This window comes from Podarcis tiliguerta, assembly GCF_965153285.1.
Source record: "Podarcis tiliguerta genome assembly, chromosome: 9".
Taxonomy (NCBI): domain Eukaryota; kingdom Metazoa; phylum Chordata; class Lepidosauria; order Squamata; family Lacertidae; genus Podarcis; species Podarcis tiliguerta.
In genome coordinates, this window is record NC_139542.1 from 12,556,293 (window position 1) to 12,581,039 (window position 24,747).

At 44.0% G+C, this 24,747-nt stretch overlaps 1 long non-coding RNA gene across 1 annotated transcript in view; it reads right to left on the reverse strand.

Annotated features, from left to right (window-relative positions):
- The window catches only part of LOC310657775, a 144,477-nt gene extending 126,539 nt beyond the window's left edge, over positions 1-17,938 (reverse strand). The window contains exon 1 of the long non-coding RNA XR_014501924.1: positions 17,757-17,938. This is a non-coding gene — a long non-coding RNA (uncharacterized lncRNA). The remainder of the gene's footprint in view (positions 1-17,756) is intronic.
- Between the last annotated feature and the right edge of the window lie 6,809 nt (positions 17,939-24,747).

Genomic DNA, 24,747 nt, shown 5'->3' on the forward strand with positions numbered 1-24,747 from the left:
AGCCTCTCCAACCTAATAATAGCATTTAGAAACAAATGACCCAGATTAATTTCTGAGATCTGCTGCTGGGAAAATTATTCCTTTTGGATCCTTCGAGGAGGCGCGATCTGATACTTGAGGACTCTGCAACATCAAGGATGAGGAAGGCATTCTATATTAATTAACCAGTGCCAGAAACAAGACAATGGCTACTACAGGACTAATCTACATCAATATTCAGCGAGGTTACTTCCAAGTTCCATAAATAATCTGAGATCTGACAATGGCTGATTTCATTTGAAGTTGGACTGTCTCAAATCCAGGGCTGGATTTCGGTTTGATGAGGCCCTAAGCTACTGAAGGTAATGGGGTCCTTTATACGTCCAGCTGTCCTTTGTCAACAACAAATCGTCACTGTATTTTGTGTTGAATACATGCTATATGGTAATTTATGGACCTAATAAGTATCTAAAGCCATTTGCACATAACAAAATGTGTATTTTATCAAACTAATTGTTGAACTGAAATACAATTAAGAACTATATTAGTAGTGAAATGATAGAAATGAGCAAACCAGTGATCTTTTAGGGAGTAGGCTAGCAGGCGGGGCCCATTACTTATATCATAGTAGCCTACACAACCCAAAACACTGTTGCTGTATGTAGGTTTTATTTTATTTGTTTTTTTATCTTATATTTTGGAAATGTACATCCAGGTGTTTTTTTTGGGGGGGGGGGGAGCCAAGAGGGTGGGACCCTAAGCTATAGCTTGTTTAGTACATTTCCCAGTATGTTTCTGAACACAATTCAAAGTGTTGGTGTTGACCTTTAAAGCCCTAAGCGGCCTTGGTCCAGTATACCTGAAGGAGCATCTACACCCCCATTGTTCTGCCTGGACGCTGAGGTCCAGCACCGAGGGCCTTCTGGCGGTTCCCTCATTGCAAGAAGCAAAGCTACAAGGAACCAGGCAGAGGGCCTTCTTGGTAGTGGCGCCTGCCCTGTGGAACACCCTCCCATCAGATGTCAAAGAGATAAACAGCTACCTGACATTTAGAAGACATCTGATGGCAGCCCTGTTCAGGGAAGTTTTTTAAGTGTGACATTTTAATGTATTTTTAATCTTTGTTGGAAGCCGCCCAGAGTGGCTGGGGAGACCCAGCCAGATGGGCGGGGTACAAATAATAAATTATTATTATTTAGCTTATTTGTAAATCCGGCACTGCTCAAACCAGAACAAGGGCTTAAGGAGATAAGGAGAGCCTCCTGGACCAGTGTCCCAACTAGTCCAGCATCCTGCTCTCACAGTGGCCAGCCAGATGCCTGTGAAAAGCCCACAATTAGGGGCATATACCTCAACTTAAAGTAGGACATCCTGGAATTACAGAAGCCATTCCAGCTTCTGAATGGATCCTGGGATGTCCCATTTTCCCCCTTCAGTGCTGTCACCACCTGCTTGCAGAGGTGCCACTTGAGTCAGCCACCTCGCTTTCTGGCACTACGCTCCTCCTCCCCACCTCACAAGTTGCCCTTCTGTCCTCTCACCTACCGGAAGCAACACCAGACCTAGCAGGAAGAGGAAGGTGGCTGGACAGACTAGCCACCTGTGAAGGAAGAGGACTGCGAGGAAGTGAATTCCAGACTGAATTTCCGGTTTGCATTTCAGAGGTTTGGCATAATATAAAGTGAGAAGCCCAAGCAGGCTGAACCATTTCTGGAGGTAAACTCTGTAGTTCTGCCCTTCTCTACTACTGTAAGGAGACTGAGTCACACCTTCCCCTGAAGGAGGAGACCATCAAAGAAGATGACGATGAAGAAGAGGGGGGGGGAGGAGGAGTTTGGACTTGATATCCCACCTTTCACTCCCCTTAAGGAGTCTCAAAGCGGCTAACATTCTCCTTTCCCTTCCTCCCCCACAACACCCTGTGAGGTGAGTGGGGCTGAGAGACTTCAAAGACGTGTGACTGGCCCAAGGTCACCCAGCAGCTGCATGTGGAGGAAGCGAACCCGGTTCACTAGATTACGAGTCCACCACTCTTAACCACTACACCACACTGGCTCTCCATACCACATCTGTACTGTGGTGAAAATAAATGCATGTTGCCTCTGTCAGTTTGCATTTCTTAGTACAGAAAGTATTGATCTGATGTGTAGAGATCTTTCCTAGTCTAATTAATTCAAGAGGGTTCCGGAAGCTTCTCTGTGTGAAAGAAACAAGCAGAAGGTTCGTGATGTTTGGGTTATTCCTTCAGAGAAGCTGAGTACAGCTGCCTTAAACTGGCTCTGTTATCTCTTCTTCAAGGTCATGCTGACTATAATAAGAGGCCAGAAGGAGCCTGGGTTTCACTTTCTCTTTCTCTCGCTTCTTGCTGATGTGGTGTACTGTATAGTGTATAGTCTTATTATAAGTTATTGTAAGTTTAAGTTGAGTCTGCTGCAACTGGATTTCTTATGGACAGTGCCAATCCTGAACGTATTGGATTTGTGACCATGATGCTCATTTGTCTTCAGTAGTAGTAAAGCTCTACTGGATGAAATATAATTGCCTCTGGTCTATTTTGGGGGGACCCTGTAACGTATTTCAGTTTTTACTCTGCTAACTATACGTTGGAATCCTCTCTGGATCAATATTGAGTAGAATTCCAGTGTGGTGTAGTGGTTAAGAGCGGTAGTCTCGTAATCTGGTGAACCGGGTTCGCTTCCCCGCTCCTCCACATGCAGCTGCTGGGTGACCTTGGGCCAGTCACACTTCTTTGAAGTCTCTCAGCCCCACTCACCTCACAGAGTGTTTGTTGTGGGGGAGGAAGGGAAAGGAGAATGTTAGCCGCTTTGAGACTCCTTAAAGGGAGTGAAAGGTGGGATATCAAATCCAAACTCTTCTTCTTCTGACAGCCCCTTCCCCACAATCGAGAGTAGATTGCCATAAGAATGACTTTGCTCTAACTAAGACCAGCATGTTCATCAAAGGATTCTGTATGTGTGTGCGATTTGCACGGATGCAGCCTACAAATTCCCCAACGTTAACTAGAATAAACATGCCTGCTTTTATATCTGTAAGGGGAGAAATTATTCATGATGTGACCTGACTTTCACTTCTGTATTATACATTCGCAGTAAGCACAGCTTCTGTAATCTTTGGCAACTGAGAGACTGTTTCATCATTAGTTCAGTTCAATTACATGCTGAATTAACTACCGTCTTGGGTTGTTGTTGTTGTTTTGTCCTTTTTAAGCATTTCACTGTGCATTAGGTTTGGACAGACAAATTGAAGTTACTCTGTTATGCGCTTAAAGGTAAAGTAAAGGGACCCTTGACCATTAGGTCCAGTCGTGGCCGACTCTGGGGTTGCAGCGTTCACCTCGCTTTATTGGCCGAGGGAGCTGGCATACAGCTTCTGGGTCATGTGGTCAGCATGTCTAAGCCACCTCTGGCAAACCAGAGCAGCGCACGGACATGCTTTTGAACTGCTAGATTGGCAGGGTCAGGGACCGAGCAAGGGGAGCTCCCCCCGTCGCGGGGATTCGAACCGCCGACCTTCTGATCGGTAAGTCCTAGGCTCTGTGGTTTAACCCACAGCGCCACCCACGTCCCTGTTATGTGCTTGGTTGGAAACAAAAATGCAATTTCTTAAAAGTTAGGCCAGGTCTCTGAACGAGGTGATGGGCTTTAATAAATAAATGATGATGATGATGATGATAGTAATAATAATTTTATTTATACCCCACCCTCCCCAGCTAAGACCGGGCTCAGGACGGCTAACACCAGGTATAAAAACAATTGATTGAAATACAACTTAAAAAAACAAGATTAAAATACAAAATTAAAATGCAGCCTCATTTCAGTAGAAACTCAAATGAAAAACTTTTTTTGGGGATGAAAATGTCAAGTTTTCACCATGGCTAACTATCCAGACTGGTTCTACATGGGCCAGAGAAAAGCCAGGGAAGTACGCAAATAGGAGTTCCATCACATAAAGAAAAGAAAAAAAGAGAGGATGGGGATCAAGTTGATTCCAAGCCAAAGGCCAGGCATAACAACTCTGTCTTACAGGCCCTGCAGAAAGAAATCAGATCCTGCAGGGCCCTGGTCTCATGAGGCAGAGAGTTCCACCAGGCTGGAGTCAGTATTGAAAAGGCCCTGGCTCTGGTTGAGGCTAATCTGACTTCCTGACTGGGCTCATCAGCCATGATTTCCAGGTTCCAGCAAGATTGCATGAGGCCGTCACGCAATTTTGTTTGGCTCTCGCGAAATCTCACAGAAACCTGGAAGGAGTGTGTGTGCCTTGAATTTCACAACCCTTGAATTTCACAACCTGCGGCAACTTTCCTCAGGGTCTTGCAAAAGAACAATGTGAAACAACAATTGATGACCCTCTTCTACAGGTCCACAATAGAAAGTGCCCTCTCATACTGTATCATGGTGTGGTACGTTGGCTTGACCACCACGGACAGAAAGTCTTTACAGAGGGTGGTGAACACAGCACATGATATCATGGGCTGTCCCCTGAGCCCGCTAGAAGACATCGCAAGGGATCGATGCCTTAGGAGAGCGAGAAAAATTCTCAAGGATGATTCACACCCTGCCCAGCACCTCTTTAATCTTCTACCCTCAGGCAGGAGATATAGAAGTATAACCAGTCATATCAACAGGCTATAAAACAGTTTCTATCTGTGGGCTGTTAGGCTGCTGAACAGAAAATAATGTAGTGCAACTGGCTTTCGGGGTCGGTGTGTTGTGCAACAAGCACACTGAGTGCAATGAGATTGAGTGAGGGGGAGGCTCGGTTAATTTCATTGTACATAGGTTGTACATTGACAATAAAGGTATTGCAAAAAATTGGAAATCAGAAGAAGTACCAACATTGAAAGATTGGCAATATAATTTTTTTGAATTGATAGAATTAGCAAAAATGACGGCAACAATTAGAATGCAATCTAATCAAAATCTCAAACAGGGATGGAAATGTGTAGAAGAATACATGACCAAAAAATGCTCCAACAAGAACTTATTGATATATATAGACTGATTTCACAAAGTTAAGTCAAGTTAAGCTAACCAGATATATAAGATTGAATGTTTAATTATTAAGATACAAAATTACAATTTCAGTAATATAGTTACAAAATAATGACAAGGAAGTCACGCACGGGTGGAGGGAAGACACAGGGCAAGAAATAAGAAATGGATAAATGTTGGTACATAATGAAATGTGAAAATGTGAATTTACGAATATACAGTGGTACCTCAGGTTAAGTACTTAATTTGTTCTGGAGGTCCGTTCTTAACCTGAAACTGTTCTTAACCTGAAGCACCACTTTAGCTAATGTGGCCTCCTGCTGCTGCCGCGTCACCGCAGCACAATTTCTGTTCTCATCCTGAAGCAAAGTTCCTAATCTAAGGTACTATTTCTGGGTTAGCGGAGTCTGTAACCTGAAGCGTATGTAACCTGAAGTGTATGTAACCCGAGGTACCACTGTAATGTATATGTATCAATAGGTAAAGATTTCATATATGTATTGCAACTTTAATAATAAATAAATTAAGTGCAAAAAATAAAAAATAAAGGTATATTATTATTATTATTACTAGTATTATTATTATTATTAACATTATTAACTGCCTCAGTCTGCCCTTTGGCCAAGGTATGCCATAATGTTTCAAAAAAACAGTGATAATAATAATAATAATAATAATAATAATAATAATAATAATAATATATTATTTATACCCCGCCCATCTGGCTGAGTTTCCCCAGCCACTCTGGGAGACTTCCAATCAAGTGTTAAAAACAACACAGCATTAAATATTAAAAACTTCCCTAAACAGGGCTGCCTTCAGATGTCTTTTAAAAAGAAGATAGCTGCTTGTTTCCTTCACATCTGATGGGAGGGTGTTCCACAGGGCAGGTGCCACTACCAAGAAGGCCCTCTGCCTGGTTCCCTGTAACCTCACTTCTCGCAATGAGGGAACTGCCAGAAGGCGCTGGATCTCAGTGTCGAGGCTGAACGATGGGGGTGGAGACGCTCCTTCAGGTACAACGTGGGAATCCAGCTCCCTCAGCTGCCAGGACCTGTGGGGAAAGTATCAGTGGGCAGAAGGCAGACAGAGAGAGATGCAGGCAGAATAAAAAGGCTGCAGTGGATCTCGAGTGTTTATGCTACATCTCTCTCTCTTGAAAGTGGTGGGGTATTTGGCTCCAGCAGCAGCAGCACTACGGGAGGAAGAGTCATCTCACCCTCCGCCTTCCAGATCTGCCCTGCCTCTGGTGAGCTTGCCATGGGTCCTATTCTCTGCGGGGAAAATGCTCCTGTTTTGGTGGCTCAATCACTCTTGTTTTGGTTGTTTGGTTAGCCTTTAGTCGCTTATGCATCGAGGATTTTTGAGGGCATATTCACCGAGACCACTTGTCTGTGTTGTGAGCCTAGTTTCACCAGGATTTCACGGAAAGTCGATATTTAGATGAGGGTGTAATGGCACATGCCAAACTCTTTGGAAAGGCAGGACTTCAAAAGAGAAAAGTATTCAGTCATGAAATTAAAAGACGCCTGCTCCTTGGGAGAAAGGCGATGGCAAACCTAGACAGCATCTTAAAAAGCAGAGACATGATCTTACTAACAAAGGTCCATATAGTTAAAGCCATGATTTTCCCAGTAGTGATGTATGGAAGTGAGAGCTGGACTATAAAGAAGGCTGATCGCCGAAGAATTTATGCTTTTGAATTATGGTGCTGGAGGAGACTATTGAGAGTCCCATGGACTGCAAGAAGATCAAACCTATCCATTCTTAAGGAAATCAGCCCTGAGTGCTCACTGGAAGGACAGATCGTGAAGCTGAGGCTCCAATACTTTGGCCACCTCATGAGAAGAGAAGACTCACTGGAAAAAACCCTGATATTAGGAAAGATGGAGGGCACAGGGAGAAGGGGACGACAGAGGATGAGATGGTTGGACAGTGTTCTCGAAGCTACCAACATGAGTTTGACCAAACTGCGGGAGGCAGTGGAAGACAGGAGTGCCTGGCGTGCTCTGGTCCATGGGGTCACGAAGAGTCGGACACGACTAAATGACTAAACATCAACAAATTGTACACATTCCCCCACTTTCATTTCATAATGCTGAGTGCTTCTGTTGGGAGCACAACGGTCAAATGGAATGCAAACCAGGTTAAAAAAAAATTAAAATGTTACATTTCCATTTGCTTTTGCATTCTGACCTTTTGCAAAGGAAGCACGAGGAATAGGAAATACAACCTCTTACGCATTTCTAGAGGAATATCCAATTAAAGACAATCAGTGGTTTAAATAATGCTCTCCTTTTTCGATTAGCTTAAAATGTTCAAGAAAAAGTGCAGGGGACTTTTGATAAAGGAAAAGGAATCAAACATGTGATCATCCACCTAGCGGCCTACCTAGCGGTCTCTACCCTCATCGTTCTGCCCGGACACTGAGGTCCAGAGCCGAGGGCCTTCTGGCAGTTCCCTCCCTGCGAGAAGTGAGGTTACAGGGAATCAGGCAGAGGGCCTTCTCGGTGGTGGCACCCACCCTGTGGAACGCCCTCCCACCAGATGTCAAAGAGAACAACAAGTACCAGAGTTTTAGATGACATTTGAAGGCGGCCCTGTTTAGGGAATCTTTTAATGTTTAATAGATTATTGTATTTTAATATTCTGCTGGAAGCTGCCCAGAGTGGCTGGGAAAACCCAGCCAGATGGGTGGGGTATAAATAATAAATTATTATTATTATTATTATTATTATTATTATTATTATTATTATTATTGTCATCATCATCATCATCATCATTATATCGGGCATGGCTGATGCCTGGGGTGGGCATGCAGAGGTTGGATGGCTGTCTTTCATGGATGCTTTAGTTAAGATTCTGGCATTGCAGGGGGTTGGACTAGATGACCCTCGGGTCCCTTCCAGTTCAATGAAATTCTTTTTGTAGTGTTTGTTTGAAATGTATACCTGCTTCTTGTAAGCTGTTTTGAATATGATTTTATTTTTTGTGGGAAAGCAGCATACAAATGAAATGAAATGATTGAATGAATGAATGAATGAACTGGTCTCTTCAGTTCTGACCTGCATCTCAAGCTTTGCCTGTTCCTAGTGGCTATCTTGGAGTTGTCTGTAAGCACACAGTATTGATTTCTGCCCCTTAATAGACTGATATATTGCTTGCATAGCAAGTCATGCAACTGAGGCCTTGCAGGCTGTGGGTCTCCAGAAGGTTCTCCAATAAAAATAGTGACATCCTTGTTAGAATTCCTGCTCCATGATTGCAGTCATGGGATTGTTGTCATTCACATGACGTGATGTGTTTTGACTCCACAGTGTGGGAAGTGATGGAGACAGGATGTTTGTGTTACTGTGTTCCGTGAAGTGGGACTCTTGTCCTAGATCAAGGGAAGTAATAGTGCCACTGTATTCTGCTCTGGTCAGACCTCACCTGGAGTACTGTGTCCAGTTCTGGGCACCACAGTTCAAGAAGGACACTGACAAACTGGAACGTGTCCAGAGGAGGGCAACCAAAATGGTCAAAGGCCTGGAAACGATGCCTTATGAGGAACGGCTAAGGGAGCTGGGCATGTTTAGCCTGGAGAAGAGGAGGTTAAGGGGTGATATGATAGCCATGTTCAAATATATAAAAGGATGTCACATAGAGGAGGGAGAAAGGTTGTTTTCTGCTGCTCCAGAGAAGCGGACACGGAGCAATGGATCCAAACTACAAGAAAGAAGATTCCACCTAAACATTAGGAAGAACTTCCTGACAGTAAGAGCTGTTCGACAGTGTTGCTGCCAAGGAGTGTGGTGGAGTCTCCTTCTTTGGAGGTCTTTAAGCAGAGGCTTGACAACCATATGTCAAGAGTGCTCTGATGGTGTTTCCTGCTTGGCAGGGGACTGGACTCGATGGCCCCTGTGGTCTCTTCCAACTCTATGATTCTATGATTCTATGTTCTTTCTCTCTTTGCTGTCTGATGCTAGAGAGAGAGGGAGCCATGTTGCAGTGCTCCGTGTGTGTTTATATGTAAATAAAGTAGATTAGCCAAAATGCTGAGTTGCTGAGGTCTGTCACGCGCATGATGCACAAACTCTGAGGATCCCTAAGTGTGCTGGTGTCTGTTGGCATCGGTTGCTGTGGTGTTTGGGCTGAAGAAAGCTTTTGAAGCTCCCGAACGATCGATCAGAAGGGAGAGAACATGCCAGTCGGGCATGTGTCTCTGCCAGGGTCCTACTCGAGTGTAGGCTGAACTCCTGACAGTCCTAAGGAAAAGCGGGACATTCCGGGTTCAAATCAGAAACCGGGACAGCTTCTGTAAATCCAGGACTGTCCCTAGAGCAAACTTGCTTTCTGCTGTTCCAGAGGTCCTGAACCGATGGATTTAAATTGCAAGAAAGGAGATTCCAGCTAAACATTAGGAATAACTTTCTGACAGACAGTAAGAGCTGCTGGGCAGTGGAACTGACTCCCTTGGAAGGTAATGGTCTCTCCAGTGTGTGGTGTAGTGGTTAAGAGCGATAGACTCGTAATCTGGTGAACCGGGTTCGTGTCTCCGCTCCTCCACATGCAGCTGCTGGGTGACCTTGGGCCAGTCACACTTCTCTGAAGTCTCTCAGCCTCACTCACCTCACAGAGTGTTTGTTGTGGGGGAGGAAGGGAAAGGAGATTGTGAGCCGCTTTGAGACTCCTTCGGGTAGTGATAAAGTGGGATATCAAAACCAAACTCTTCTTCTTCTTCTTCTTCTTCTTCTTCTTCTTCTTCTTCTTCTTCTTCCTTCCTTCCTTCCTTCCTTGGAGGTTTTTAAGCAGTGTTTGGATGGCCATCTCTCAGCGATTCTTTAGCTGAGATTCCTGCTTTGCAGGGGGTTGGACTCGATGACCTTTGGGGTTCCTTCCAACACTACAATTCCATGATTATATGATTCAATAAATTGTGGAACATTTGTGGACTGCAATATTAAGTTTAGCCCCCTCCCTTCAAAACACTAATTCTTCTGCACGTCTGCTATAAGCCTTTACTGCAGTTAAGTGCTTCAAAATCTCATTCACACAGAGCTAAATAAGATTATGTGATGATATGAGAAGTGTTATCTTGGCCTAAAGGGTTGAGAATTGAAAGGAAATGCAAGCTTTACAGATACAGAGAGAGGCAGTGGGGTGAGGGAGGGAGAGAGACATCAAGGAGAAAAGTTATAACCAAATTGCAGCTTGTTTTGAAAAACAACATGAAATTAGGTTACCTTCATTCTGTCCAGAGGCATTAGAAGTGATTGCTATTTATTTATTATTTTTTTACCTAACAGGGAGCTTCGGTTGTACCTACCTTTATTTTATTTATGCGACCACTCAGAGAACGACATCGTTTTTCCAGCAGAAGGAAGGCCTTTTTAAATAGGCATTCATCTCCCCGTTCTGAAGTGTTTACTCAGAGGAAAGTGTCTCCAGCTTTGTGTTTATAATTGAGGTGCACAATTATTCCCCTGCCGCCACGCCTCTCGTCATTTCCGTGAAATCCTTTTAATGCACAATGAAAGGAAGGTCAGTTTTAAATTGGGGTTTGTTGCTTTGGTACTGCTGCTTGCAACCTGGCTCTATAGAGTCAAGTCTCTGCAAAGGGTTCACACAGCCACCACCACATGAGTAGGGCGAAGGAAACACCCTTCCTTCAAATCCATATTCAGGTAAATGTGTGATCAGCTTACCATTTATTACCATGTAGCCTTAAAGGTATTATAGATCTGCCAGAGCTGATGTCATCTAATTCCCCAACACTGACAACTGTGATTCATACTCATGCATTCTACTCCAGCAGTGGTCTAGTTTGCTTGTATCTGATGACCCATTTTTGTATATTCTGCTTGATTTTGTATGTTAAGTTTGTTTTGATTTTAACTGAGATTCGGCACACTGCAGAGATGCCGTTTCATATGAGTTTGCAGTATTGCAAATTGAATTATTATTATTATTATCATCATCGTTATTATCATCTTTTTAAATTAAGTTTTACATTGCAAATTTAAATTCAAACATTAAACATCAACATCAGACTTTTAGAAGACATCTGAAGGCGGCCCTGTTTAGGGAAGCTTTAAATGTTTGATGAATTATTGTACTTTAATATTTAGTTGGAAGCTGCCCAGAGTGGCTGGGAAGGCCCAGCCAGATGGGCGGGGTATAATAATAATAATAATAATAATATTCATCATCATCATCCTTTGACTCCCATCCGCCCTTCCATGGTTTCCATTCTCAATCTTTCTTCAACTGCTTCACTTATTTTCTCTGTTTTCCTTAATTAATCCATTTTTACCTTAATTTTTAGTACTTCACAAGCATTACTCAAATCCTGCCAAAGTTTTTAGTTGTTTACAGTGTTCTCTTAAATACATTGCAATTTCCCCCCATTCCTTCTTAAAGTTCTTCTCTTCCTGGTTTCTGATCTTCCTGGTCATTCTCGCCACTTCAGCATAGTCCATCATCTTCATCAACCATTTGTCTCTAGTCGGGACTTCATCTCCTTTCCATCTCTGGGCCAGTAGCATCCGCGCTGCTGTCGTTGCATACATAAATAATCGTTTCTGCTCCTTTGGAATCTCTGCACCTAAAATTCCTAAGAAAAAAAGCCTCTGGTTGTTGTTTTTCACAAACACTATTTTCAAGGGAAGTAATAGTGCCACTGTATTCTGCTCTGGTCAGACCTCACCTGGAGTACTGTGTCCAGTTCTGGGCACCACAGTTCAAGAAGGACACTGACAAACTGGAACGTGTCCAGAGGAGGGCAACCAAAATGGTCAAAGGCCTGGAAACGATGCCTTGTGAGGAACGGCTAAGGGAGCTGGGCATGTTTAGCCTGGAGAAGAGGAGGTTAAGGGGTGATATGATAGCCATGTTCAAATATATAAAAGGATGTCACATAGAGGAGGGAGAAAGGTTGTTTTCTGCTGCTCCAGAGAAGCGGACACGGAGCAATGGATCCAAACTACAAGAAAGAAGATTCCACCTAAACATTAGGAAGAACTTTCTGACAGTAAGAGCTGTTCGGCAGTGGAATTTGCTGCCAAGGAGTGTGGTGGAGTCTCCTTCTTTGGAGGTCTTTAAGCAGAGGCTTGACAACCATATGTCAGGAGTGCTCTGATGGTGTTTCCTGCTTGGCAGGGGGTTGGACTCGATGGCCCTTGTGGTCTCTTCCAACTCTATGATTCTGTGATTCTATGAAACATTTTTTTCAACTCATTATATATCATTTCCCAGAATGCTTTTGTTATCTTGCATGTCCACCAGCAAATTGAATTATTGTTATCATTATTATCCTGTAAATGTAGTCAATCTGTTCCTGGACTTTACCAGTTCAGACCATAGCAAAACAAAATCTCCTTGCACATAGAAAAATAGCTTGTGAGGCATAGGTCTAGGTTAGACCTAGTCTGCTTGATATGCTAATTGTCTAAATGCAGATAGAGGCATTCAGTCATGCAATTCTGTATTTTCAGCCTGCAGTCCAACTTTCTCATGGGAACATAGGAAGCTGGAAAGTTTCATAGCAAGCCAACTCCAAACCATGGATTCCCACAGCAGTATCTTATTCATAATCCACATGGCTTAAATCACAGCACCAGATTTCTGTGCAATATTTGTCTTGCTTCATATAATCAATGGTTGGGGTGGGAGTGGATTTGATTCAATTCACATTTAAAGGGAAACCAGCTTAATTCCATTCTGCGACATCCACACTTCCCCAGATTTTGCTATGCAGTCCTCCGGCCATGAAATGCGTGCAAAAATGCATGTACTGAAATAAAACATACATAAAAATTACACGTATTCATGGAAAACAAATACAAAAATGCATTATTTTAAGAGATATTGCTCTGCCAAAAAAAAAAAAGTTATATTATGCAAAGTTGCACACAAAGCGTGTTCTCCCTCATGGAGAGCACGGGTTGCGGGCGGGGCTGACGAGACACCTCACTGTTGCTAGGCAAATGGTTTGGCCATCCTTTAAGCAGGGGCGGGCTGTTACTGGGGAAATCTAGATGTTGCCATTTGTTGATTCACAGCCCTATACAATTCACACAGTGACAAACTTCCTCTTTTTGCTGCGTGCTTCGGATCACCCGCCCTCCCTTCCCTTATTTTAGGCTGTTTGCTTGACCTTGCTATGCCTGTCATGGGGTCGTCTGCTTTGGGGCAGGAGCCCCGTAGGAATTTTGTCCATTTGGCTGATTAGTGTGTGCCACTTGGTTTTTTGCCTACTGCTTAGCAAATCATCACAACTTGTAAGGTTTGCGGTTAGGCATTGGTCTTGGAATTGGTTGGTGGAGGGGTATGGATTTGGCTGTGCCTGCCCCTCCAAAATGCTGCTGCTGCTGCTTCAAGGGTTTTCCATTAAAGGAACCCAGGGGCTCCCCATGCTTTTGTCTGAAACCCCCTGGCAAGGGGCTAGGGCCACGCAAGCCCCGGGAGCATTCTGGGGAGAGGTGAGGCATGGTTCCCAGTCCCGTCTCTCTCCCCAGGTGACTTACCCTTGCTGACTCCGTGGGGGGTGCGAATGTCAGAGCTGTCCCCGTGCGGGGTCAGTTAGTGCTACCAATGCCTAAGCACCCACTCACATTGTTGTAATTTGAATAAAGTTGTGGCCAAAATTATGCCAAAAACCTTAAACAAAAATTAAATGTCAATTGTGTTTTTCTTTGGGGGGGTGTCTTGGGGACCTCAACGTGCAATCAATTTGTACAATTTTCATATGCACTCCCCGGCCCCCCCAAAAGCAAACTGAAGTGGAAAAAATGTAAAATGTGGAGAACCTGAAGCCGAGAGATATTTCCATCCCAGACAATGACAATTCCATGTTGCTGTGGATTTAAAAATCAGCCAATGAACCACAGCAGCTCACAGTGAGTTAGCTGATGCTATTTTGCTCTTGTCTTGATGCAAGGAACTATTGATCAATGCACTGGCCTCTCACGTTAAAAAAGCTTTCTTTTCTTCTGTTGCCCTGCAGACTACTGTTGATCCTCCCTAAAATGAGCTTTTCTTTGTATTCGCTTGCTAATGTTTGTTGCTAAACAGACCGAAAGGAAATTGAACGGCCACCTGTCTCTGCCAAGACAGTTTCGCAACACCTTCTTTATATCACATTTAATATTTTACTTGCAATTCCGTGGACCAAAGTTTCTCGCTGCTTTATTACAGTAACATTTCATCCGTGAATGGCTATGTGCAATTTGTTCTTCTTTATAATGATAATAAAAGTTTATTAGGGGAGGGGGGTGGATATCTGTATATGCATGCATGTGTGCGTGTGCATATGTCCAAGAGGAGACTGAATTGCAGCTTTATTTTCAGGAAACATAATTATGAGAGGTAGTTAATATTTACTTGCTACCCCCTTTTCCCTGGAATGAACTGACCTTCCTGTGTGAGCTCATTGGCCACAATAGATAACAAGAAAACTTCAGTAGCTGACAGTTTCATCTTCTGAAAGCCATCTTGAGGGCGTAAGGTGTGTTTGTATGTTGCATCAAAATCCCAACCATTTCCCTTCTTCATTTTCCTGCAAGATGTACATGCATATCCATGCAAAATGTGGAAGGTCCTGTTAAGATTGTTAAGGTCATAACTCCAAACTTTACAACACAATCCTGAGCATGTTTGTTCAAATGTTTTGCTGTGGTCACACCCCAAAGGTAAAGGTAAAGGGACCCCTGACCATTAGGTCCAGTTGTGACCAACTCTGGGGTTGCGGCGCTCATCTCGCTTTACTGACCGAGGGAGCCGGCGTACAGCTTCCGGGTCATGTGGCCAGCATGACTAAGCCGCTTCTGACAAACCAGAGCTGTGCACGGAAGCGCCGTTTACCTTCCCGCTGGAGTGGTACCTATTTATCTACTTGCACTTTGACATGCTTTCGAACTGCTAGGTTGGCAGGAGCTGGGACCAAGCAACGGGAGCTCACCCCATCATGGGGATTCGAACCGCTGACCTTCTGATCGGCAAGTCCTAGGCTCTGTGGTTTAACCCACGTCACGGTCACACCCCAAACCTACATGTAAATAACTCTTATACTACTTTAACCAGGGCTGTCCTTACCCAGGGGTGCAAGGGGTGCGGGGCACCCGGGCGCCAAATTCTGGGGGGCGCCAAATGTATACCTACTGTATACCGGTCCCTCTCGATCGGCAGCAATGAAAAGCAGTGGAGCGAAAGTCTCTGCCCCTCCTCCGTCGCTCTGTTACTCCGTAGCATCGAATATCCCTGATGAGCCAGGAAACAAAAGCAGTTCCACCTCTGCTGCATCATTGTTACAGGTGAGTGATTTCCCTCCTAAAAAAGGACAACAACTTTGGCTTCCCCCTTTGTTATGTACTGAGTTGAATACGATCCAAACTGCAGCAGTCTGATTGGTCCTAGAACAATAGGATCCAAATTGCAGCAGTCTGATTGGTCCTAGAACAATGCAGCAGTATGATTGGTTGGCAGGAACCACCCAATCATGCTCCAGATATAAGTGAATCCACCACCTGATTGGCTTACAGTAGAATTCCAGAATTAGCCAATCATGTGCAGCCCATTGTGTAAATAATGTATATAAAGCAGATACTTTGAGGGGACTTTCATTCATTCCTCCTCACCACTATGAGCTGAATAAAGAGCATGAAATCACTTTGCAACTCTGAGTATATTTCACCCTTCCTAAAGAAAGCTCAATAAAAGTTAATTTGGGGGCGTTGGGTGGATCTTTGCATCTTGGAGGCGCATGTGCTATAGATGGCCCTGACTTTAACTGTTATGGCTTCCCCCAAAGAATCACGGGAACCATAGATGGTTCAGGGTGCTAGGAATTGTAGCTCTGCCATGGAGAAAACTACAGCTCCCAGGAATCTTGGGGGGAGGAGAAATGCATTTTAAATGCATGGTGGGTATGTGCGTAAGATTACGCCCTTAAACAAATGTGATATTCTATCATGGGGGAAAACCCCTACATCACGTTTCTGCTGGTCTCTCCCCCACCCCCAAGTATTTCCTGCCTGAGGCAGATGCCTCACATTGCCTAGTGGCAGGGCTGGTTCTGAGTCCCACTAGTAAAGTACAAATTCATGTTTTTATACTGTATTCTATGCTGCTTTTACAATTAAGTGTTTTAAATTTGTTGATAGCCACCCTGAGCCTGGTTTTTGAACTGGGAAGTGTGGGGTGTTGTAGCACCCTGCTTATGATTAACGCTTAGCTGGAATGAAATATTCAACGCAGCAATAGAGAAATTAAAATAATAATTTATTTGTCAGACAAATAAATGATAGGCACAGTGGTATATGGTTACCAAAGCTCTGCCCACTCAAGCCCTGATGGCCAGCACTTATATTTCCTCAGCCCAGCCCCCTTGCTCCTCCTTTGGCTGCCTCTGTCCAATCAGCCTGGTTGAAATTCCTATTGGCTGTTTGCTAGAACCAATCATAAAAGATACACCCATTTCCTATTACCTTTTATGGGAGACAAAGAGCTATATTTCCTTCTATCCATAAATGGCAGACAAGTAGCCATATATCTTACATTCGCCTCAACAAGGCACCTTAATTACCAGATCACCTTTTGCCCTTGTTGCCCCTTCAAAACAAATGGCTAAAACAGATGGCTCATGGTATTAAATTCTATCTTAAACAGAGATTTTGGGTTCATAAACTCACACACCATCAATGAAATAAGAATCTAACATAAGAATCTAACATTTCTTACTTTCTAAATCCTTTGCCAACAAGTCTCATACATAACATAGATAGCTTTTTAGAAGAAAAGGCCTTTTTAAGTAAGGCCTGGTTCTTTCAGAGAAGGGAGCCCCAACCAATAAGCGGCTGTGAAACAGATGTAAGTGACAGGCTCATTGTGTGGCTGTACCAAACTCTAACCTGGGAAGGTGTCCAGGGATCTCCAGTCCAGGATCCCTGAAGGTAGTGGCAGTTATGTCCCAAAGGATCCATTGATCAGGCACAGGAAGACAGCCAAGCTCTGTCTCAGTGGCTGCCACTCTTTTGGGGCCTGTAAGCACACTGGAATACCATGCAACTGGGACATAACTGCTGGGAAATCCCAGAATTACAGAAGCCTGATGTCTTGGGATTTCTGATAGAAGGCTACAGGGTTTTTTTGGTGGGAATGTAAAAAAGTAAAGAACTTCTGGGAAATGATATATAATGAGATGAAAAAGATGTTGAAATATACATTTTTTTAAAATCCAGAAGCATTTTTACTTGGTATTATAGGTCAGGACATTAATAGGCAAGATATGAAATTGTTTTTATATGCAACAACTGCAGCAAGAGTATTGTTAGCCCAGAAATGGAAGCAAAAAGAAATTCCGACAAAAGAAGATTGGCAGACAAAAATAATGGACTATGCAGAATTGGACAAAATGAGAGGAAGGATTCGAAACCTGCAGGACCAGAGATTTGAAGAAGATTGGAAAAAGCATATGAACTATTTGAAAAGCAATTGTAAACAACAAATTACGCTACAAGAAATTTTGTAAGGAGGAATATATGTGCTACAAAGTGGATAAAGAATAGAGATATTGTTATGAGTTTTAAATGTAACAGGGAAAATAAGAAATGTATACTAAGAGATTAGATTGGAAAATTTTCAGACAGGACTGATGGAAGTCAAAAAAATTGAATAAGATGTAAAAATATGATTAATTACTGTTGGAAATGGTATGTTAAAAAAAAACCTAATAAAAATTCATATATACAGTGGTACCTCGGGTTACAGACACTTCAGGTTACAGACTCCGCTAACCCAGAAATAGTACCTCGGGTTAAGAACTTTGCTTCAGGATGAGAACAGAAATCGTGCTCCGGCGGTGCGGCAGCAGTGGGAGGTCCCATTAGCTAAAGTGGTGCTTCAGGTTAAGAACAGTTTCAGGTTAAGAACGGACCTTCGGAACGAATTAAGTACTTAATCCGAGGTACCACTGTATATAAAAAAAGACGATTACGGGTTGTTTTCTTAAATGATTACCAGTTCTGCAACTACTTACTGTGCATAGCGGTAGCCTAGCGCAATGGGGTGTCTGCCCCCCCCCCATGTGGCATCACCATTTGCTGCTTGAGGTGCTAGTGGCACCTGAGACATAGAACCCCATGTCCTTTTGCCCCTGAGAATGCGGAGTTGTCACCTAAAATGAAAATAAACTATACAACATGTTAACTTTTTTCACAGGAAAAGCTGGATGACTGAAGGTATCAGCATGCTGAGGATGTGAGAGAACCTGTGGCATTTTCCTGTGAGGTTTAATCCCCCCCATACACACACTTTACCGCTCCAAAAGATTCAACTACCCTCCCCTGTCCTAACCACAGCATTCCCTAGACCACCGAGCACGTAATTTTTAACGAAGACGAAGAGCCCTTTATATGAATTATAGAACAGCTTCTGCAGTTAGGCTGGCAGAAATAATCATTACAAGGGCTTCAGATTCTCCTCCTTCAGTGCAGATATGCTGAGCTCCCAGCTGAGGGGAGAATGAAATTTCCCCATTGTGGTATGGTATCGCATATTTAGGCACATTATGTGGGCTTTATGACTTCCTGTGAATCATCTGGCTCTTAAGTACTTTTGGAGACAGGATACTAAACGCAAGAGGCCTGTGCTTATGTGGTCTCTTTTCTGTATTCCCATTGCTTTTTTCCCTTCTTCCTTTCAGTGTTTGTGAAAGGCAACTGAAGAATAGCGGTGTTTTCCAAGTGGTCAAATTCACAAGGTTTCAGGGGCACCATTTCCATATGTTTCACCTGCTCCTGTTTACTAGGGGCATGTCAGGGACTCTTGAGCAAGACTCTGAGGTGGTCTCTATTTCCCTCTCCCTCACACACACACTGTATACCTGAAGGAGCGTCTCCACCCATATCGTTCTGCCCGGACACTGAGGTCCAGCTCCAAGGGCCTTCTGGTGGTTCCCTCACTGCGAGAAGTGAGGTTACAGGGAACCAGGCAGAAGTAATAATAATAATAATAATAATAATAATTTATTATTTGTACCCCACCCATCTGGCTGGGTTTCTCCAGCCACTCTGGGTGGCTTCCAAGAAAGATGAAAAATACACTAAAATGTCACATATTAAAAACTTCCCTGAACATGGCTGCCTTCAGATGTCTTCTGAATGTCAGGTAGTTGTTTATCGCTTTGACATCTGATGGGAGGGCGTTCCACAGGGCGGGCGCCACTACCTCTGCCTGGTTCCCTGTAACTTGGCTTTTCACAGTGAGGAAACTGCCAGAAGGCCCTCAGAGCTGGACCTCAGTGTCCGGGCAGAATGATGGGGGTGGAGACGCTCCTTCAGATATACTGGACCGAGGCCGTTTAGGGCTTTAAAGGTCAGCACCAACACTTTGAATTGTGCTCAGAAACGTACTGGGAGCCAATGTAGGTCTTTCAAGAGTTGTGCTCAGAATTGTGCTCAGAAACGTACTGGGAGCCAATGTAGGTCTTTCAAGACCGGTGTTATATGGTCTCGGCAGCCGCTCCCAGTCACCAGTCTAGCTGCCGCATTCTGGATTAGTTGTAGTTTCCGGGTCACCTTCAAAGGTAGCCCCATGTAGAGCACATTGCAGTAGTCCAAGCGGGAGATAACCAGAGCATGCACCACTCTGGCGAGATAGTCCACAGGCAGATAGGGTCTCATCCTGCATACCAGATGTAGCTGGTAAACAGCTGCCCTGGATACAGATTTGACCTGTGCCTCCATGGACAGCTGTGAGTCCAAAATGACTCCCAGGCTGCGTACCTGGTCCTTCAGGGGCACAGTTACCCCATTCAGGACCAGGGAATCCTCCACACCTGCCCGCCTCCTGTCCCCCAAAAGCCAAATTCAATAAATTTTCTCCTTTAAAAAGTTCCAAATTCCACTTGACTCACGGGTTGTTGTTTAATGTCCCAAATTTCCAAGAAAAAGTCAGCGCTCTCCGGGCACAGCCGGGTGCGCCTGAGACATTTTATTTCCAGGAACAACCATGTACAGCACAGTGGGAAGGGGAGGAATGTTTTTGCTAGGCTTTTTGTCGGTGTGCAGATCCCAGGGCTATTAGGAAACAGAAATAATAAATCCTGACAGTTTCATACTCTCCCTGAGTCATTTAGGAAGCTCTTGGTAAAACAGGTGAAGCATCAAAGGCCCGTGGAGTGAAATGCAACTCTTCCCTCTTACCTCTGCTCCCAGGAACCTCGTAGAAACAACAGTTGTCCTGTGTGTCTCTTCTGCAACTGGCAAGATGGCACCGTCTGCAGTTGTGTGTTATGTTTGTGGTGGGAAGAAGGGAGGAAGTGTGTTAAACCCCTGGTTGATGGGCTTGTTTGTTGTTGTCCAGAAGAAGGGCTCCTTTTCCTTTCACATCCAGTGCTGCTCAAGATCTTGTGAAGCCACTTCTTCATCCTCAGATGTTGTTGTTGTTGTTTAGTTGTTTAGTCGTGTCCAACTCTTTGTGACCCCATGGACCACAGCACGCCAGGCACTCCTGTCTTCCACTGCCTCCCGCAGTTTGGTCAAACTCATGCTGGTAGTTTCACGAACACTGTCCAACCATCTTGTCCTCTGTCATCCCCTTCTCCTTGTGCCCTCCATCTTTCCTAATATCAGGGTTTTTTCCAGGGAGTCTTCTCTTCTCATGAGGTGGCCAAAGTATTGGAGCCTCAGCTTCAGGATCTGTCCTTCCACTGAGCACTCAGGGCTGATTTCCTTAAGAATGGAGAGGTTTGATCTTCTTGCAGGCCATGGGACTCTCAAGAGTCTCCTCCAGCACCATAATTCAAAAGCATCAATTCTTCAGTGATCAGCCTTCTTTTTGGTCCAGCTTTCACTTCCATACATCACTATCATCCTCAGACACACGGCCCCAAACTCTCTGCTGGGTTGGCGGTGGTGGCAGAGTATTGCAAAAACATCCCAAACTGGGGGTTTTTAAGTCCCACACAACTATTAAGGAATAATAATTACTTAATGCAGCCCAAAGCCTGATGTTGCTGCACTGGAAAAATAAATGCATAGTGTACTCAATGGATTGAGAACCCGACTACACTTGCCACCAATGAATGGAATGCTTGTAGAAACAGACTCTGCATGGACAAGTGAAATAAAATTTAGAACTCATACAGTAGATTAAAAATTGTAATTGTTAACAAATGTTAGAGTGATAGACTATATCCAGGGCTTTTTTAAAGCCAGAACTCAGTTCTGGCACCTCTCAGGTGGGCGCCATTGCCATTGTAAGAGATCGAGGGAGGTGTTCTTTTTTTCTTTTTTAGCCGAAAAAATTCTTTATTGAAATTCATTAATGTCATTACAGATTTAACGTCACACATACTATATATATATATATATTCCACTTAGATATCAGCTAAGCTAAAATCATATAATGGTACATAATGGTACATAATGGTACATAAAATAAAGTAAAACAACAACAAACTAATGTAAAATAAATATAGGCTTCCCATCATTTCCCAATATAGTTGACATTTGTGATTTTAAATGTACTTATAATTATTACCTTACATTTAATATACTTTCTAATACTTTCTTACAATCTAGCGTACCGATTTTCCATTATTTCTTAATATTTTATGTACACAAGGGTCATTCAAGCACTACCATAGATAATATGTTGCTGTTATTTTTTTGTAAGTATCTCTCAAACATTTCCCCTTTCTTGAGAAAATAATTGTTCAGTGTTACCTCTTAACCTATTTGTTAATTGAGCCATTCCACATAGTCTAATAATTTATTTTGCCATTCTATTAGCGTTGGTATCTTTCCCCTCTTTCCAATTAGATGCTATCAATAGACGGGCAGCCGCTGTTGCATATAAAAAGATTTCTCTTATATTTTTCAGAATTCTCTACCTGAGATTCCTAACAGAAAGGCTTCTGGTTTCTTTAAAAATGTGTTCATGGTGAGTTCCCTCACCTCTTTTTCTAGAAAAATAGCACGGACTATATCCTTTGTTGTTGATAATAATAACAACATCCAATGAAGGTGCACCAAAAGCAAGGTATGTCTTTTTTTCCCCAAGTGAATTTTTATTGTTTTCCTTCCATATTCTTTTCCAACAAATTGTAATAGCACCATACATTCCCTTTGACTCTGCCGAGTCACGACCCCCCTCCCTCCCCACAACTGGTATATTTATCCTCTTTCCATCACACACATCATTCTCATATTAGTACTCTTATACATTGGAGGTATTATGTCAATCCTGCTAGTGTCTTGACCTCTTTACAATTCTTCTTTAAATATTCAATAAATTTACTCCAGTTATTTTGGTATCTTTGACCTCCCTGGTCCCGGATCCTCCCTGACAGTTTGGCAAGTTCTGCATATTCTGTCAACTTCACCTGCCACTCCTGGATGGTTGGTATGTCTTGTGCTTTCCATCTTTGGGCCAGAAGGGTCCTCGCGGCAGCTGTAGCATACATGAACAAATTTTGATCTTCTATTTTAATTTCTGTTCCTATTAAGCCTAATAGACATGCTTCCGGTCTTTTGGGGAAAGTATATCTAAATATTTTGAGTTCATTATAAATTGATTCCCAAAAATTTTTTGCCTTATCGCAGGTCCACCACACATGGAATTAGTCCCCATCTTCCTTTTTACATTTCCAACATTTTCTTTCTTTTTTTCCTATACATTTTAGCTAATTTTACTGGCGTCAAATGCCATCTATATAGATAGATGTATGATGTAAGAGCAAGGTATGTCAAATGCAAGAACAACTATACATCAACTGGTCCTTGAGGCTGGACAATTACAAAAATTGGCAGGGATGTGTAAAGGGAACCACAAGTGGAGGAGGCCACAGGTGGGGGGCTGAGGAAGAAACCAGGGTACTAAGACGTCTTTTCCATCCCTGTTCAATTCTTCTCTCTTCCAAATCCCTCAGTGTGGCTGATGTGGGCAGCCTGAACAGTGGCGTAGCGTGGGTTGTCAGCACCCGGGGCAAGGCAAGTAATTTGTGCCCCCTAACCCGGGGCAAGGCAAGTAATTTGCAACCCCCCCCCCGCTGCACTGTCCCTCCCCCAGATAGTCCCTCGCTCTCTCTCCGCACCGCACCGCACGCCTGGCACCCTCCCCTCCACAGTGGGTGGCGACCCGGCGGCTCGGATCAGATTCGCACAGCCAGCACTGCAGTGAGAGAGAGTGAGTGAGCCAGGTAGGGGCAGAGAGCTGCGAGTGCGAGCGCCCCCCCCCAGATGTTGCGCCCAGTGCGGCCGGCCCCCCCTGCACCCCCCACACTACGCCACTGAGCCTGAAACAAGGATAGCCAATGTGGATAGCCGATGCCACTGAACTACAATTCCCATCAGCCCTTACATGCACGACCAACAGTCAAGGTTGGTGGGTGTTGGAATCCAACAACATCTGGAAGCCACCACATTGGTTGTTCGTGGCTGTCAACTAAATAAAGAAATAGAGAATTTTCCGAATGGCTTTTAACCTCACACTCTTTTCCACCTGCGCTTAAAAAAACCCCAAAACTTATAAAAGCATATAAAAATGCAGTCTGGCTTCAGAGTAGTGAAAGATTTAACACTCCCCTTTCCTATATACTTATTCACCAACCTGCCTTTCCCTTTCCCTTGTAGTAATGTTTCCTTCCAGCTGTGTTCACGGGCCATATTAACTTCTATTCCCACCCGGCCTCCACTCATCTTTAAAAGGGAGTCAGTAGATTTCACCTTTCTGGTGGGAAGCCCTGCGTGCTTTTCTGGCACCCTTAACAAGCGTGCTGCTTCTAGCACAAAACAGATGTGCATCCCGAGAGCAGGTGAAAGGAAATTTAACTGAGAAGCAGGGATGGGGAGGGAGGGAGGGAGGTCTTCTTACGCCGCAATTTAGGCACTTAGCTCTGCACCAGCACAGCACATCTGCCATGGCTGTACATTTTCAAAGCGTTCTGGCAGGTGCACTTCATGTCCATGGGGGAGAAGGCAAGTTAGATAGAGGTGGGAGATGGTGGGGTGGGAGAGAAGAACAGAAGCAGGGCCTGGTATGGACGACAATGGTCTGGATCATGGCCATTGGGTGGAAGGCAGGGAGGAAAGCACTAGGTGGCGCCAGAGTCAATAGCAGGCAGTGCCTACTCCTTCTAGTTTTGTCTCTATCCTCCTTCCTGCTGAGTTCTACACTGAGGGCTCATCCAGACTTCTTCTCGTCCCACCGCTTTCTCCTGGGCTGGATCTACACTGACCTGTTTAACGTTATTAGAACGATATTGGATATATCGTTCTAAAACGTCACAGGGCACAGTTGTAAAATAAAGCGTTTCGAAACGCGGTCTCCCTACTGCTGGTCACTCTGCAGTGCCCTCTGCTGTCTCATGTTGATAACGCATTAAAGGTAAAGGGACCCCTGACCGTTAAGTCCAGTCACGGACGACTCTGGAGTTGCAGCGCTCATCTCGCTTTACTGGCCGAGGGAGCCGGTATGACTAAGCCGCTTCTGGCGAACCAGAGCAGCTCATGGAAACACAGTTTACCTTCCCACCGGAGCAGTACCTATTTATCTACTTGCACTTGACGTGCTTTCGAACTGCTAGGTTGGCAGGAGCAGGGACCGATGAACGTCAAAAGTAGAACTGGTAAAACCCCCATCTTTACCGCTGAATTACAGAAAACATAAATTGGTTTTTTTGCAGGTTAATGTTTGCTCCCCTTCAGCACTAAGGAGTGAGTTTTCCTGGGGAAAGTGGCAGGGCAAACAGAAAACTGCTTTGACCCATGCCTGG